The sequence below is a fragment of the Sinocyclocheilus anshuiensis genome, unplaced genomic scaffold (assembly GCF_001515605.1).
Source record: "Sinocyclocheilus anshuiensis isolate Anshui unplaced genomic scaffold, SAMN03320099.WGS_v1.1 scaffold954, whole genome shotgun sequence".
Classification (NCBI taxonomy): domain Eukaryota; kingdom Metazoa; phylum Chordata; class Actinopteri; order Cypriniformes; family Cyprinidae; genus Sinocyclocheilus; species Sinocyclocheilus anshuiensis.
The window spans coordinates 538,195-554,380 of record NW_015536527.1 but is presented as its reverse complement, the minus strand read 5'-3'; the positions used below and the strand labels follow the sequence as shown (position 1 = coordinate 554,380).

The window sequence follows — 16,186 nt, the reverse complement described above, 5'->3', positions numbered from 1 at the left end:
TATCTTATTTTGTGTTCCGAAGATGAATGAAGGTCTTACGGGTTTGGAACAACATGAGGGTGAGTAATTAAATTTTCATTTTTGGGGGAACTATCCCTTTAATTTAGACCAAAACACAAATGCAGCTCTTTATGAACCAAAACTAACTGCTAAGACTAAAAACAAATCAACTTTAAATCTTACTGAACTAAATTAAAGCAATAAGTCTGTTAGGCCATAGTTTACAGTGATTTTAAAACAGCCAAGTGCGTCGCCAAGCACAACGCAGAGCCAAGTGCCTCAAACTTCACAGGGCTAATTGCTTTCATAAAATAATTACTTCATATACCTGGCAAGATGTCATAAAACAAGAATATTATAATTTCATAATTTAAATAATTTACATTTTGTATAGCAATATAGTTCAGGAATGTTTAGAAGAGAGGCTACCAAGCAACACAGATGCGCAGCAGCATAAACGTAATGACTCACCATGCACAGTAACAATGAAGATCTTTACACTGTCTCCACTGTTTCTTATCGTCTTTAGTTTATAAACTCCAGAGTCGGTGGTTCTGGTGTCTTTGATGGTCAGAGATCCAGTCTGATGATCCAGCTTCAGTCTGTTTCTAAATCTCTTATCAGAATCTTTACACTGAACATCTGTACAACGATAACTGAGATCTCCATTGATTTCAGCAATGAGAATGTCATTAAAATACCATCTCAACTTTTTTTGTTGGTTCGTTTCAACACCAGTGGGTAAAGTCACTGATTCTCCCTCCATCACAGACTGTGACAGTCCATAATATGTACAAACACCAGGCACACCTGAAAAATAAATTAACAGTTATTATTAGTTAAACAAAATTACACAACAGCAAAGTGCTGTGAAAATGTTCTTCTACAGATAGTAGGTAAAGAAATATGTCTGGATTCATAATGTAACACATGCTAACAAACAGCAGAAGAACATCATTGATTCACACATTTACTCATTAGACAAGAGTCTCACGGATTGCCTTAACTAAACACTCAACACACATCATGATTCATAACACAGTTCTGCTCATATGTTTACATACCCTTTGCAAAATATGCAAAATTTTAATAATTTAATAAAGTAAAGGCATCTTTTTTATATTATTTATAGCACTGCCCTGACTAATCGACCTCACATAATAAATGTTCACATATTGATCACAAGACAAGATTGAACACAAATGAAAAAGTTTACATACGCTTGATTCTTAATACTGCATGTCATTATCTGGATGGATGTTCTTTGTTTTGTGCTAGTTGTTCATGAGTCCCTTTTCTGTCCTGAGCATTTAAAATGCTCACTGTTCTTCATAAAAGTCCTCTGAAAAAGTGACGCTCTAACATCAGCACTCTCTATTCTATTTCTGTGCTATCTGCTTTTTATTATTCTTATTTACTGTAAAAAAATATATTTTAAAGGGGTCATCGGATGCAAAATTCACTTTTACATGTTGTTTGAAATGTGTCTTGGCAGTGTGTGTACACAACCACCCTACAATGATAAAAATCCACCCATTGTTTTTAGGGATGCACTGATACCACTTTTTCCAGTACTCGCCCGATACCGATACTTTTATTTTTTGGTAATTGCTGATACCGAGTACCGATACCAGTATTTTCATTGCATTTGTAATTTTTTTCAGATTTTTTTTTTTTTTTTTTTTTGTCAATCCCGATAAATGATAACCCCTTTCTCAAATCAAGCCAATCACAGATTCTTGGCTGTGTGACGTCACACGTACCCAAAATTTAAATAAAATTATTAAATTAAATAAAGTGACAAGAAAAAAAAAGGTTCAAAATTACAAACTGACAAAAGTGTAAACAGAAAGAGAATTTAACAGAATGAGGACTGGGCAAGGACTAAACGAGAGGGTGTGTGGCAAGGGAAAATGAGGAGGCAGGACAAGAGGAGCACATGACCAAAACAAACAGAGGGAAAAGGTGTGTGGTCCATTCTTCATACATGGATTATGCAGATTTTATTTAGGATTATTTGACATAATCCAGGATTGTTAGGTTCTTCAATGCTCATCCTGGAGTTGATGTCATAGTAACAGGTCCATTAGTTTAAACCTGCTCGGGAGCAGCTTATTTCATGTAAACAGGATTAGATTGTATTGTTTTAAACGAAAGTGATACTGAAAGTCTGTCCCAGCCACTGCTGCTTTCTTACAAGAGTACCTTATTAAACCAGGAAAAATTTTTTAATAAAGAAATAAGAAATAATAATTTTGCTCGCTGGGCTGTTTTCTTGATTTTAATTATACAATGTCATTACGTTGCTGTCTTGCCGCCAGCCAATCACTGCATTGCTAATCATGGTTTTGAGTATCGATATACGTGCCTTTTCCAATGAACATGTCAACACGGAGTAATCTCAGACAACTTAATCCAGATATTTCAATTTAATCCACTAACTTGTTTGAAGAACAAAATTAGCCAGTGATCAGTTATCAGGATTAAAAGGCATCTGGCATCTGTCAAATCATCTCAGATGTATTAAGAGGTACAAAGAACGGCCCCCTGCACAGAACAATCGGTGTATGACTGCACTATACTGCAAGAGTGATTCAAAATCATATGGAGCTGTCTGTCTGCTCTCTAATCGATCTTTCAGTATTCGAAAAAGGTGAGGTCTTTTATCATCTTATTTTTTAAATATTTTTACTTTGTATTTCATTAAATTGTGCTATTTTCCAACATAAGATGACGCATTGTTCTACAAAACATTATTATTTTTAGTCCTGCTGTTTGAATTACATTTACAATTTTTATGCAGAATATTTTATCCAAAGTGTCTCACTGTACATTTAAGGTTCATTTGATCACCTGATACTGATGTTAAATATCAACATTTACCCATGGTATGATGCCATTTTATTTTTAGGTGAGGTTTTTATCACTAGACTTGAGCATTTACAGTGACACCCTGTTCAATATTTTTCACCATAATTGATTGGATTGTTCTGCTTGATCGGATCACAGTGATGGGTCACATGTAGTGAAACATTCCAGAAACTTTGGAAACTTTCCAGGATTTTTTGGGAATCTATCAGGAATTGTTTGGAAAATTTCCAGAAATTTACCGAAAATGTTCCACCCCTTTACAACCTTAGCTTTTTCTACCACCAGTCCATAAGGGCAAATGGACAGCAAAAATGGAGGCAACGCCTCCGCAGCGCCATAGACTGTTGCCCTTATCACTACAGCGTTTCGCCTCTTGGGCTTCTATACTCTTTGACTATAGGCGATAGGGAGCGGTTTCGGACACAGCTCAGGACAGGTTTGAGAACCACTGGCCTAGGTGACTTTGTTTAGGGTTGGAGGCTAAATTCTGCAGCGCACAGGCACTCCACGGCAAGATTTGAGGAACACTGTTGTATACTTTTAAAAGTAACTTTCCCCAACACTGCTTTTTGCTATTATTGAAATCGATTTTTGGACACTGTATTATTATTAGTATTATTATTATTACAATGCATATTATTATGCATTTATGTAGCCTGTAGTATTTGCATAGCACATCATTATTTGGTTTCATCGTTTAGGCTATGGAAGAGAGAGTTGAACAATTTAAATGTCTTACCAGCCACGAAGAATGCACACAATCTAGTGATCGAAATAGAGGCCGTCATTTTCAACACTTTTCCACGACAAAATGAACGCAGTTTCTATGGAAACAAATGTTTTGTCCCTATGCTGTTTTCCCGCAAAAAAAAAAACATAAAAAATGAAAGTGAAAGTAATTTATTTCCAAGACAAGTAGGCTAACTAAAGCTTACATGGCAAAAATATCATTTCACATTCAAATCGAAGCATCATTCATGTTTTCCCTTTGTTGTTAAAATTGTGTGGCGAGTCTTGCCGAGGACTTTGCTGACCGAAAGAAAAACAAAACAAAACAATTTCCGCTGTCAGAATTGCCGTAATTATCATTATAAACGCGCAAACAGTTTTGCCGCCACTGGCCGGAGTTCAGCACTCTGTCACAATTTTAACGTATCAAGTTAAAATGGTTATTTTAAAAGTACCTGTTTCAAGATGCAGCGGTTTGTTTCGTTCATTTACGTTACTTCATGGTTTGCCCTTGTGAATGTGTCCTGTCTGTGGATGCGCGAGTTGTCTCATTTTCTTGTTGTAGCCCACATGTGCTATAGTCACTGGGGTCCAAACTGTTCTGGAGAGTTTAACTCCAGCTAAATTAAAAACAGCGGCTGCGTCTGAGACCGCATACTCTCAGAGCAGGTATACTTAATTTCAATAAGTCAAAAATCAACTGAATTTTTCTTACTTAAGAAGCGCTAATGCTGCGTTCAAGTCCTCCTGGGACATTCGTACTTATGAGTTATCAGGTGTGTTTTGCGTTTTTAATATTTTTTTTTTAGACCAGGATCCCAGTATAACTGATTTTCAGCATCAACAAATGCTAAAATGCAGAGATTTAAAAAAGCTGTTAGCTAAATGCAGCATGCAACATGGCAAATCAAAAGATTTTTCCCCTATAGGTGCAAAAATTATAGCATTTTTTTTACTTGGATTTCATTAACTAGCTGCGTAACAAGAACATGACCAATTGAAGTTTATAGGACAACTAAACTATCAATTTAAACAAAATTTACCGTCAACTACAGACCATCGATTCCGCCATGTTTCTCATTGACACGCCCCCCAACTCGGAAACTCGGGGCTTAAAGAAAATTTCGAGTTTCCCATTTGTAATAACGACTTTCATGTGCATTCAACTCGTAAATACGATCTATCCGACATGACTTGAACGCACCATAAGCCCACTTACTAGTGATGTTATGTTCAACACCGAAGCTTCGAAGCTTGTATCAAAATATCCGACATGACTTGAACGCACCATAAGCCCACTTACTAGTGATGTTATGTTCAACACCGAAGCTTCGAAGCTTGTATCAAAAAAAAAAAAAAAACACATTTCACATTGAAGCACTGTATCGGAGCTTGATTCGTTTTGAGAAAAGCACGTGATCTATGATGTCCGAAGCTTCGTTCGCCTGAAAACCACGTTACTGCTTCAGTATCTGGTTCAAACGAAGCGAACCTCAGCGCCATTTCCTTTACATTATATTACATTATACTGTGTTAGCATTTTATTTTTATTTTTTTTTATCGTAATTTATATATTGAGCTCAAGAATGAACTTTGGCCATGAAATATCAGTCTAAGGACTGAGGCAGAGTTAAAATAAAAAGATCATAGATTTAATTTATGAATTTATGTTTTATTTATTTTACTTATTTTAGTGCCAGCACACCGACACAAATGAATGACTTTGACAATAAACATTATTTATATAAAATATAATAAAACAAAAAATCAGTTGTAGAACCAGATGTGAAACCACTGGCTGTAATGGAACATAACACTTTGGAAGGTGTTATTTATTTTTATGACCACTAGATGGCCACAGCATAAACCGTTTTTAAAAAGCTTCGAGTAATGAACCTTTCCCGATACAATTGTGATGAAAGCTTCACTGGTTCAGAACGCTTCACTTCGCCATCACTACCTTTTAGCTTTGTTTTTGCTCGGTCAGAAAGAGAGGGTTCGTGTGCTGTTTTCTCCTGACTCCTGGGGGGAATCATATGTATTTACTGTACATAACAGGGGATAAAAATATTTTGTTGAATGCCTTTTTAGCCATTTTAAACTTAGGGTTAAATTCAGTATTTGCTTGCATTCATTATGTATACATATATAAGTATCATTAAAAATGGATGTAAGTATTAACTTTTTAAATGTCACATTTAAAAATCTAATGTTTAATCACGTCTAAATATTTCTTCAAATTAAAAGCTTAAAAATAAGTACGCAGGTATGTCCTGCAATATTCTAGATACAATTTAGAATAAATACATTACAAATGTCATGACCACAAAAATTACTCTAATTTGCATTGGAATTAAAATCCCTTTCTGTATCTTAACCTTAAATACTACACTAATTGTAATATAAGTCATAGAAATACTAGAAAAAATATTTTAAGTCATTAATGGACCATGATTATTGCACAAATAGTATTTAGTACCAAAAGATCTCCTTAAAATATTAAAATAAATATTATTGAACTAAAATATAGGACATTTATTTAACTGAAAAAGAGTTAAGCTGTATGGGCACATTATAAGCAAGCAATACCTGAGGGTTAAATACAAGAAAACCATATTAATGCTGCCTCTCCATCACTCTCCAGAATAAAATGATACTGTAAATGTCATCGACGCTGCTCATATGAAAATCATTGTTTGACTTCTGCCCTACACAAAACAGCTTCATCACTGCTGGCCTTTTTCAAAAGCATAACAGTGTGCCGGCCAAGGGCAAAACATGCTAACTACACTTAAAAAATAAAATAGTGATTAAAGACTGTGCTCTGTTCTAAGACGAATGAGCTTGGCTCAAATTTTGGTAAATTTTCAACTACTTTAGCTAGTTGCAGTTGCTGTAATTACAAGATCTAACGGCGGGAGCTGACTGATCATGTTAAAGACTGCATTTCATTACACAAAGAGTACATGTAGCGCCATGTAGTGCCCAAAATAAGACTTACTTACTTCTATAAGAATACCATCCCTTTGACCAGGGTGCACTACAAACAGACCTCAAAGAGCCTCTAAATAGATGACACACAAGTCTTATGTGAATGTGAGTCTTAAGTGACTCTTGAGCTGGCTGATTTATCCATGTCAGAAATTTCATAACCAACCTCGGATTGTGCCAGATGATATCCGTTTTGTCTGGTATCCAAAACCCATTAACAGCAAGTCATGTCTGGTACCTAAAAAAACAGTATTTCTGGTACCCAGAACTATTAACAGTCTTCTACCAACCAAGAATTTGACTGAGTTGAAAGGGAAAAAAAAGTTGAAAGCCAGAGAAGAGAAGAAGCAGGAGGCAAAGTGATGATAAAAAAAAATGAGCAGAGTTTACAGAATAAACTTGTATGTTTCAGGGCTCACAAATATTGTTATACCAGATTGCTTCACATCCTCTTTAACACAAACGTTCCATGAAACTCCACAATCATAAGACTAAACAAGAGCAAGCATTGCAAGAGCAAGGAAAAAAGTATTAGAAAAATATAAAAATATAAAAAAAACGACACAATTAAATAATAAATGAAATAAGCCAAATGATAAATCACATAAAAATTGCTTGTATGAAAAAAAAGAAATGTATGGTTGCTCTCACAGAAATACACAGGTTGTAACTGAAATGGATCCTCAACACTTTAATGCGAACCACATGCATATTGCTAATCCATCTGACCAACTCAATGTAAAGAACCAACTCTAATGAGTGATTTATTCAGGAACTGGCCATTGCTGGTAAGCACCAGGAGCTGGGACTCAAACCATAGTCTAGACCGCACACAAGACTACTTTTAATGATACAAATATCTTTCAAGTTATTTCTTAAAAAAGACAAAATATATATTTGCTTTAAGGCAAGTGGTATTTATTTTATTGTGCTTTGAGGCACTTTTTTCTTCATAAAAAGTATATATACTGTGTGTGTGTGTGTGTGTGTGTGTGTGTGTGTGTGGACCAACTCAATGTAAAGAACCAACTCTAATGAGTGATTTATTCAGGAACTGGCCATTGCTGGTAAGCACCAGGAGCTGGGACTCAAACCATAGTCTAGACCGCACACAAGACTACTTTTAATGATACAAATATCTTTCAAGTTATTTCTTAAAAAAGACAAAATATATATTTGCTTTAAGGCAAGTGGTATTTATTTTATTGTGCTTTGAGGCACTTTTTTCTTCATAAAAAGTATATATACTGTGTGTGTGTGTGTGTGTGTGTGTGTGTGTGTGTGTGTATATATATATATATATATATATATATATATATTAAGGCTACAGGTGAACAAAATAATAATGTTAATGACCACATCACCATACTTAAACTTAATCTAACTGAGTATGCACAGAAATCGGAAGAATTTTTGCAGTCATAGAGATTTTAGGAGGGATTTGAATCTGTTTTCATTTTATTCAAATGAAAAAAAAACATCCCAACATTTCCGGAATTCGGGTTGTATTTGGGTATTTTGACTCAGACCCTAGAAAAGACCATATTTCATGTTTCATGTGCATGTTTTGTTGATTTGTTTTGTTATAAAATTAATTATTTTCTTAAGCAAATTTTACATTCACAAATGCAAATTCTCAAATTGCCACCAGATGGGGCTGTTTTCAAAACTCATGAAGCTTGTGTTTTTCCCTGAACAGACAGAGGAGAGGGGAATAATTATGCGATTAACTGATTCTAATAATTTATAATATTTTACAATAATTTATGTTATTCTGCTTTAGGGTGAGGGTGTTATATAAATGTAAATAATGTAAATAAAGATTTCCTTTTGTTCTTATTTTTTCACAGATCTTCATAGATGAATCCGTGTAAAAAAAACAACTCTCAAATAAAATAAAATGATAAAAAAATAATAATAGAAAAACAAAAAGTGCAGTTTAATTTAGAGAGCAAGTGTCTTACTAGTACTTGCCAATACCGTGTTTTAGATGAGGAAGAAAGATGATGAATGTGTTAAGACTGCGAAATCAAACGTTCAGCGTTTGAAATCATATGAAAAATGTCAGATGATGCAGATTTATTTATTTATTTATTTAGAGGAATTAAAAAAAAACACCTACATTCTTCCTGAATATTTTAATATAATTTTAATCTTAAAGAATCAGACATTATTTGATCATGTTAATACTTCTGTAGTACTGTAAATGACAGTGTGATTCAGTTATCATACATCAGGATTTTCCCACATTTAAAACATTGTCAAATATTCAGGAAAGAAACCTAAATTCCTCAAAAACACAATTCCAGTCTTTAGATGTTATTTTGGCAGCACGAGGGGGATCTACACAACATTAGGCAGGTGCTTTTAATGTTGTGGCTGTTATAAGGACCTGAATCTGTAAAAGAGAGACAGTTTTTATTACTAGAGATTGACTAACAATTCTGTCAAAACCTTTATGATAATGCATGGCGCCATCTGGTGTTCTGAATAATAGCATCACAGCAGCACTATGCAACAGAAAACAGTGTTCACAGGAAAACTGATTCGTTTTACACAGTTTTCAGGTTAATAGTTTTTATATATCGTACCTGGGATAGTACTACAAATATATACACAGGAAAGTACTGTTGGTATCTGTTCATAGAGATGTCTGAAATAAAAGTCTACAAAGTGTAAATATGTAAGCCACAATAAAGGCAAAATAGGTGAAAACTGGTGAAAAGCTGCAAAAAAGGCCCTTACATTATTAGAGTAAAAAAGACAACCAAAAGAAAAAAAAAAGAAGCTTTATTTAGAAATAGCAAACATTTTGTTCACAATATGACTCTCTTCAGTGCCTACTCATCAAGAAACTAATAATATGAACAAACAGCAGAAGAACGTCTCTGATTTAAACATTCACTCATCAGACAAAAATACATGTGTGTCATGGATGATCTTTTTAAACAACATCATACAAACCACATCCTGATTCATATACCCTCCTACTTATACACATACAACCAAATAGTGCTAACTACATATTATCTGATCAAAGGTGTGGGGAATCAGTTTAATGCTATTACATGTTTGTTCAAAATATTGCATGTAATTTAACATTTACAGTTTGACTATAGCAGGATAATGTGAACGATATCAGTGTGTTTAGCATGTGTTTAGCAGATACACTCATGTTAATATTTCGGCTCATTTCAGAGGTTTGGTCAAATCTGAACTGTAGTAAGACAGTCACTCCACTGCGAACTCACTAAAACCTTAAGAAAACAGTAATAACATAAAAGAATAAAACACCACACATGTTTTTGGACAATGGGTGGTAGTTTTAAAAAGTGATTCTAAACTTGTGAATGTGATCATTTTGTTATTGTTTCTCTGCTTCTGTGTCAGACACACTTTCTCATTATGTTTTTTTGTTTCTGTAGATTATAAGGTCGTAAAAAGCTGCTCATAGAGGCTGGACAAGACACTCTTCACCTACAAACTGATCACACATGCTCTGAATGTCCACTCTCACCTACATGATGTTTTTCACAAACAGATCAAACCACATTTCTATAGAAATCAGACCGCAGCAGGTTTCAGTTTGACTCAGATGAACATCAAACTTGTACCGTGTGATCATACATGGTTTTAACTTAACCATTGTTTTTTTTTTCCATACACAAAATTGAAAACTGAATATATATATATATATATATACTATAATTTAGGTATAAATAGTATAATGCTATAATTGTAAACAAAGTAACACCGGTGAAAAGATAACTGTAATTTAATCATGAGGGTTAGACTCTATTTTACCATGAAATATAGTTCATCCACAATTCACACAATATGTAAAAACGTTTAGCCAATCCAGTCAAATATTTACACATAGTTACATTTCAAAAGGAAGTTAAATGATACAAATAAAGAATATTTCACCCATCAAGAACAGTTAAAGTCTTAAAGTTTCAGAAGCACTATAACACTATATCATATACAAACGTGGTGTGTGAACTAGGAGGGTCAAACTCTGTTGGGGGAGGATACACAGTGCTGTTTTTAGCAGACAGTCTTTTTAAATCAGACACTGAACTTGTAAAAAATGTTTCGCACACTTGCTTTGTTTTGTTTGTGCTGGTGGCGCCAAATTGGTAAGTAACCAAAGCATTTGTATAGCTTTGTTTCATTTTCCAGGTTAATTATTATCAATGCGAGATCTACTTACTTTTAATTCAGGTCTCCGTTCTGAATTCTAAATTGAAATTTCAAGGCATGGAAATGTAATGAAAATAAAATCTGGAAAAGTCTTGGAAAATAATGGAAATTACTATAATAAATGTATATAATCTATCTCAGCAGCTGCTTTCAAATCTCAGCTAACTTTTGTTAATTTGGATACAAATCCACCACAGCAACATTTTTCAATCAATCAACCAATCAATAAATCAATCAATCTTCAGTAACAATGACCAAAATGTGTGAAAACAAATAGTGAGATTCAAATGAAAGATTAAATGTTTGGTTGACACATATCTGTCTGTTCATATATTTCATCTTTCATTTGCTTCGGTGCGTCTGCTGCTGTTCTGGACGTCTCTCAGTTCATATTTAAAAAACAAACAAACTAAATGATTTTAGGCTTTATAAACCATCAAGAGTCTTTATCTGTGCAAAAACCTGTTCATGTTGTAGGTGTGTTTGGTGAGTCAGTGTCAGTGATGGAAGGAGATTCTGTCACTCTAAACACTGATGTTACTGAAATACATCAAAATGAAAACATAGTGTGGAAATTTGGAGCTGAAAAGTTTCTCATAGCTAAAATATACAGAGAGAAACAAATCGTTGATGGGAGATTCAGAGACAGACTGAAGCTGGATCATCAGACTGGATCTCTGACCATCACAAACATCACAACTCAACACACTGGACTCTATGAAGTAAAGATTGGTGGAGCAAGACGGTCAACAAAAACATTCAGTGTTTCTGTCTATGGTGTCATTGATATCTCTCAGTCTTGTCTGAAGTCTGACTGACAGACTCTTTTTGTCATTACAGATAATGGCCTACCTTTAGTGTACATAGTGTTGATCTCTGCTGGTGCTGCAGGAGCTCTGTTAATTGCAGTTGCACTCGGGATCTTCTGCATCTGCAGGAAACAAAGAAAAAGGGAACAACAAGGCAAGTATTTCCTACTCCTTTGAAAAACTATTTTAAAAACTTTCTCTGAATATTTCAATGGATAAATAATCCTAAATATCATTTAATCATGTGAGGGAAATTTATTGTTATAGGTATTATTTGCTTTACAAAAGAGTGTTGTTCAGACTGTCTGAATGCTTCATCAGTACGCTTGAGTTATTTTGATGTGCTATAGACCAACAGGAAATGTATGTGTTTTTGTGTGGTGTGTGTGTGTGTGTGTGTGTGTGTGTGTATGTGTTATTTTAGAGCCCCTATATCTTACTGTAGCGTGAAAAGAAAATGATTTGCATTAAATACTTAGAAACACATCCAGGGGACATAGTTAGATACATAGTTAGATACCTTAAATGGACACATACAGTATGTTGAACACTGTCAACTTTTCTTGCAAGAAAATAAATCTTCAAAAGACTTTTGTCTCATATAGTTATTGAAATAGAAAATTGCCATGACAATTATTCACATAATTTCTGTACTAAAGTTTCTTTTTATGGAACATAATAATGAGTGTAGTTATTTGGTCATTTTAATGAATAATGATATTTCACTTTATGCTTCAATGAAAATTATGAGCAAAGACTGTGTTTTAAATATAACCTTACTTGTATACTCTGCTAGGGCCTTTTTACATGTGTGAAACAGTTCATTCAAAATGAATAAATTATGTTAAAAATGCATGTTACATTTTTTAATTGTGTGCACTGATTGTGTCTTGATAACACATTTTGTGAAGAAGCAAGTCTACTTAAGATCGTGTTCTGTTGTTTTAATCCATTTGTCATTACTGTTCAAACAGTTGAGACTTGTGAGGAGGTCACTTACGCTGAGCCAACATTCTACAAAAGAAAAACACAGAAATCGGTAAGTCAATATATTTCACTTTTAAATATCTGTTAAAAATCTTCAGTCAGTGAACATGATATACATATATATTTATATAAAATAAATAAATAAATAAATAAATAGCTTGCTCAATTATTTTAATTAAACAGAGGAAAATATTGTTCATTGACTAACATTCACCCAAAAAAACAACCATCAGTGGCTTCTGCTTAGTTTAAAGGCTGAATAATTTCAAACTTTAACAAGAAAGGATATAATTTGTGTAGCGTGTCAATTCTATGTGGTATGTAAGATTCTCGCACTCTATCATGTGTGAGGGGAAAAAAGGGACACTTACAGTACGAGATCAAAGTCAGATATTGCACGATTTACGCTTTTGTATTTTGTTGTTAATAAATTGAATGTAACTTAAATTTGTTGCATTTATATGAAAATATATGATGTAATTTAATTTCTCCCAACAATATGTTTCTATCCATTTTTAGTTTGATAAAGACACATATTTTATGTAGGCTTATATCTAGAAATATCACAATGATTACAGATCCCACACAGAGATCAGACTATCATAGTGTCTGGGAATATTCATGCATTACAAAAATCATACATTTTAAAGAGAATGCAACATTATGGGTTTTTGAACCAATGAGCATTAATCTGGGTTGTCACCAAGTCATTTCATGCTTTTGGTCAGTGCAGTGGGGGAGAGCAACTGCGCTCTACTTCTAGGCCGCATCATTGCCGCAAGAGATTTTTGGCATATGTCAGCATGACATCAGAGCAAGTCGGACATCATTTAGACCGGCATACTTGATCTCCGGTGAACTCGATGATGAGTCAATTAACAATTTATTAGCCAATGGCCAACAACAGACATTATTTAGTCACAAAAATTGATAGATTTTTATTTAGCCTATACCCACAATGTAGAGGGTTGAGCGATAATATGTCGAAAACACATTTTGCAGCAATGGGCTTAATCGATGATTTCATGTTGTAACGAGGGAGTCGTGACGACAGAGTTGGATCCAAATGCAAGGCTTTATTATAAAGAGCGTGGTCAGAACAGGCGGGGTCAAAATATGAGCAAACAGTAATATCCAAGGCACAGGCAAAAGAGTAATCCACAGAACAGTCAATAGTCAGGGCAGGCAGCAATCGTAAAAACCAGATAAACAGTCCAGGATCCAAAAACACGAAGGTAAGACAAGGCAAAACAATAAAACATGGGCAGAAACACAGACACTAGAAAACGTACAGGCTAACATTGTCACCAGCGATGTGAGAGTGTGTGTGCCATTCTTATACTGTGAGACTGATGAGGTGATGAGAGACAGGTGATTGCAATTGATGATGAGTTCAGGCAAAAGATTATGTGAAATGGAGCCTGGGGTGAATGGTAAAGGGTACAGGGTACGGGATGAGGTTCCCTCTAGCGGAGCTTGTGGGCACTCCAGATAGGGTTCGTGACACATGGAGCGTAGCGTTAGTTCTGGCAGGTCATGTTAGTCAAGCTCGCATCAGCTGACACTCAACTGATCCACGTCTAACTATAGAAATATGATGCCAATCATAATTCCCTTTATAAGGTCCTTTCAGTCATTATTCAGCAGCTATCGCTTTGCTCAGGAGTTAATCACCCATCTCCATCCCCAACTCCCCCTCTCGTCCAGTCAGGACTTGGCATTGGATATTTCTCGTTGAGTCAGACCACTGAATTATGTTGTTACAAAAAAAAAAAATCATATATATGCTACATTAACCATTAATGTTCTGTTCTGACATTATTACTTGCAATAAAAGGCTAGATCTAATGTGAAATACATGCCAAAGAAATGAGTCACAGGTCTTTTAAAAGAGAGTCACATTTCTGTTGTTATTTATGCATTTACATATTTGTGTGTGCGTATATATACTGACGCTAGAGGCTGCAGTCTTTAGCCTCCTTGTTAGTGCACCCACCTCACACGCCGGAGACCGTGGTTCAAATCCTGCTCAGAGCGGGGCGAGTAGAGCCTGTCACATACATATATATAGCTGAATTTGTCCAAAGTAACATTTGGGCCCTGAAGTGAAACTACAGATGTAGATGTTTAATGGGGTTCCCTCCAGCTGTTTCATGTTCATGTAACACTGCTGATCACCATAAAAAGAACAGGATTTCACATATTTGACTGAATCAATCTTCAGGATGCCAAATTTGATTTTATTTATTTTCACAGAAAGTTAAAGAGGAAGATAATGTGGAGTATGCACCTATCACAACGAGAAGATGATCAAACTTTAATCTCTTCTGAGATCCAGAACCTCCAGCAGCAATCTCAGAGTCAGAATCTTTGGTTGAGTTTTGGGAATGGTGAGAATCACTATGTGCAGTACTAATTTTGGCAAAACATTTTGTACAAAGATGGCATGATATAAATTAGAGGATAGTTTTCGATTTTGTTCTAGTTTTAATGGTCAAAAAATGAGTCAAAATGAACCCTGTCTGTTGTCTCATTTATTTACATTTGTACAGAGATGTGGTTTGATCTGTTGGTAGACAAACAGCTTCTGCATAAACATGTTGTACTAATGGAAGTTTGTAGTTGATGTCAGTGTGTGAGTTTGTGTCTGAGGTGTCAATAGTGTGTCTGTCAGTAGAATGTGGTTAAAGGGTGTTTTTCCATTCCTTGCCCATATGATGTGAAGGAAGGCCAAACAGATGTACTAAAAAAGAAACATTAACAGAAGAGAGATTTAACAGCAAATTAAAAGAGGAAAACATCTGTTCCTAAATTCCCTCCTCTGACATCATTAGCCTACTTGTTATTGTGACATAGGCAAAAGAAAGGTTTGGGCCCCCTTGCCTATTACTACATACTATTACCACCCCAAAACAAAAAAGCAGACAACAATTAATGACTTAAGCCTTTAACCCCTTAACTGACAAAGATCGGCGACGGCCTCAGATTACTGTTGTTTCACTTTAACAGCACGTTAAAACATCACAATCTTACTTGATCTGGACAAACTGTGCATCATTAGAAAGATTAAAGACTTTAAACCCCTTAACTGTCACCGTCCCACCTGTGGGATGCTTGGCGCTCTTTTTTTGTTGTTGTCCTTTTTCTCTATCAAATCTTTTAGTAATCATCATAAATTATATATCGTATGAAAGCTTAGAAGCCCACGATTTATCCTGTGAAACCCATTTTGAAATCGGACATTGCCTTACCATGGAAATGGTACTTTAAAATCTTTTGGCGGTCTCCTCCCCCTTAGTGGGCCGTGTCAAGTGTCAAATTACAAAATGCATTACGGTCTTTTAGAATCAAACCTTTTTATAATCTTGACAAAAAAACATATAATTGAAAAGGTCTGAGTCTCAGGATTCCATATTTGGTATGGTATATATTTTGAGATAGAAGTAATATTGACAGAGAAATCTAGACATTTGTGACAGAAAAATGCATAATGGAGTTTGCATGGCACCCGGTGGCTGTTTGTGGTATGACGCCCCTAAATAAAATAAAATTAAAATTTCATATCAACTTCAAATTTGGAACATAACTTATTTAGA

The 16,186-nt window shown here is 34.8% G+C and overlaps 1 protein-coding gene and 1 pseudogene across 1 annotated transcript in view; one reads left to right on the top strand and one right to left on the bottom strand.

The window, feature by feature from the left end:
• Window positions 1-3,927, bottom strand: part of LOC107694216 (uncharacterized) — an 8,292-nt pseudogene extending 4,365 nt beyond the window's left edge.
• Window positions 1-16,186, top strand: part of LOC107694474 (uncharacterized) — a 91,488-nt gene that overhangs the window by 35,919 nt on the left and 39,383 nt on the right. The gene's annotated exons all lie outside the window — the stretch shown is intronic.